Source organism: Taudactylus pleione, unplaced genomic scaffold, assembly GCF_031769625.1.
Source record: "Taudactylus pleione unplaced genomic scaffold, aTauple2 ptg000541l, whole genome shotgun sequence".
Lineage (NCBI taxonomy): Eukaryota > Metazoa > Chordata > Amphibia > Anura > Myobatrachidae > Taudactylus > Taudactylus pleione.
In genome coordinates, this window is record NW_028284943.1 from 2,736,612 (window position 1) to 2,739,313 (window position 2,702).

Below are 2,702 nucleotides of genomic sequence, written 5' to 3' on the forward strand. Positions count from 1 at the left end.
CATGCGTACGGTTTTTTGTACGCATGCGCGAACCAGTCAGTGCGGCTGAAAATCGTTGGTACGCAATATAGCGAGGGCCTGCTATTTTGAGTGACAGAATGAGGCGTATGTGGGTGGTAACAGGGGAAGGTGCTTGAAAACGGGGAGTGGAGATCCGAACGCAGGCGTGCTTAAAGGTCAAAACGGGCGTTTTAAGGGAGTGCATAATTAATCCAGCAGCGTCATTGACCACGTCACTTGGTTTTTTTTAACTCAGAACTGCTCGCAAAATAGCGGTTGAAAAAACCAACCACAAGAATAGCGAGCAGTTCATATCCTGTTCGATGTACTCGATTAAACTAATAAATAGCGGACATGACGTATGGTGCGAGCGGCCAGGGGGCGTTTTTAACAAATAAACGAGCGTATGTTTTGCTCGCTCATTCAGACTTAGAGGTGTGAACAGACTGCAATGTGCGAACGGATCATTTGAATAGCCACCCCTTGTTTTTGAACGAACGAACGCAAATACGGCTCTGAATGAGGGCCTAAATACACAAAACCTAACAATAAAGAATGTGTAAATGAATTGGTGAAATGTGTAATGGCAGAAGGAGTGTTGGGGTACAATAAAACATGCAATCATCGTATGGTGGAGTGTGCACAGGAGAAAAAAAGGTACAGATGAAAAGAGTGCCTGTTGCAATGTTCCTTATGATACGTTTTCAAACATATTGTCTAATAGACCATGGACATTGCCACAGGGGTTATATTACGTGTGTGGACAGAGGGCTTATTAATGGTTACCGATAAACTCTTTTGGAATATGTTTTATAGGAACATTGCTACCTGACGCAGTGGTAATTAAACATAAGGATCTAAAAGAAACATATATGCAACATTCACTCCTGGAAAAGGGAAAAAGGGAAATAAAAATAGTACATGAGAGTTACAGACATCTTTTTTCATTGTCACAAGGGTACAAGGTTGGTTTGGGATTTGGTAATATAATAACATTTGGTACATGGGGAATAACTGCAAATCAAAGAATGATACAGGAACTAGGAGATCTAATAAATAATATCACAGACATATATGATGGTACTTTTAGATTTGTGGGAAGGGAACTTCAGGCCATAAAGACAGAATGAATGCAACATAGAATGGTGGATTATCTTACAGCGGCAACTTCAGGATATTGTGTGACATTACAGACGGTGTATGGGTTACAGTGTTGTACCTACATTACAAATTCTTCCAATGCAGAAGAAGTAATAAAAGAAAGGTTAAATGAAATTACTCAGGTAAAAAATGAATTTGCGGAACAAAATAAACGTGAAGGTGTGATACCCGACAGTTGGTTCACCTTGTTGAACCCCAGCACGTGGTTTGCATGGGTGGGAAATTGGTTTGGCGACATTATGCACGCAATGGGAAGATTAATATTTTTTGTCATGATAATGTTGTTGATTTTCTATATATTAGTGAAATACTTCAAGAAGATGTTCCAATGCATTAAGAAGAAATCAGACGATGCCACCTATGAGAGATATGAACTTTCTTCAGAGATATGAACTTTTTTCAGAGTTATGACCCCTCAAATTTCATGAGGATGGAACTGATAACGCCAGAATATGTGACCGTACATATTCCTTCAGCAATTCACGAATATATGCATGCTTATGTCTTTCATTATTATTTTCATTGCAATTAAAAGTACATAGAAATGATTTAGAATATATATTAGTTGTAAGTTGCGGAGGACCGACTTGTGTCGAATGGCCGCAGGCCTAGAGATGAGGTTTACCCTCTCTCTAAAGTAGGCAGGTGTGTGTCTGAAGCAACAAGGCAACAGTTATTATTGGTTAATATTGTTTGATCTAAAAGGTATAAGTGTTATTACGGAAATAGGTATAAATCAGAGCTGTAGAAAACTATTTCTTTACTAGCAAAGACAGAATCATGGGTTAGTTTAATACTAACAGACTAGAAGACAGCAGGTCTCAGATCTGTCTAAAGGGAGCTAATGAGGATAGCCTTGGCTATAAGCGGTCATCAGTATTTTGAGAACATAGAAAGGAGATTATAGGTTTTGTTATGATTAAAACATATTATCAGTGAAATGTTTAGTGCGCATGAATATTGAATTAATTAATTAATATTCGCCATTTTAGAATGTCAGTAGCCGAGAGGAAAAACGTATAAAAGATTGATCAAAAAGGGGAGGGGTCGGTCAGTCGGGCTGAGCAGGAGAGATCGTAGGTCGTGAGAGTCGCTGGGCGCTGGGCTGTAAGTATAAACAGGGCTGACTGTCACCTTGGGAGTCTCTGCTAGGCATTGCACATAATCATTTTGTCACTGTTGCTGAACTTGTTGTTTTTTATGTTGTAAGTCTGCTTTGACATTAATGCCATAATACATGTATAATTAATTTGCTTTTTAAGTAAAACATTGTCATTTATTTTAAAATTGGTATTGGTGAGAATTATTCCATTTCTTCTTATAATAAGTAAGGTTTAAAAATAATATCCAAAACACCTCGCGATTTCACCCGCTACGACCGGCGCTGTCGGGCGTAGAGGGTCTCACGCATGCGCGCGCCGGCGCCGTTGTGCGCATGCTCTGTGGGGGGCCATCGACCCTGTCCGAGCGCATCGGCGCTAACGACCCGGTCTGAATGGCCCCCATATTCCCTTTGAAGCCATCCACCTGACTATGCCGTT

At 40.0% G+C, this 2,702-nt stretch overlaps 1 pseudogene; it reads left to right on the forward strand.

The window, feature by feature from the left end:
* The first annotated feature begins 584 nt into the window (after positions 1-584).
* Positions 585-2,415, forward strand: LOC148500886 (syncytin-2-like; annotated as a pseudogene).
* Positions 2,416-2,702: the final 287 nt, after the last annotated feature.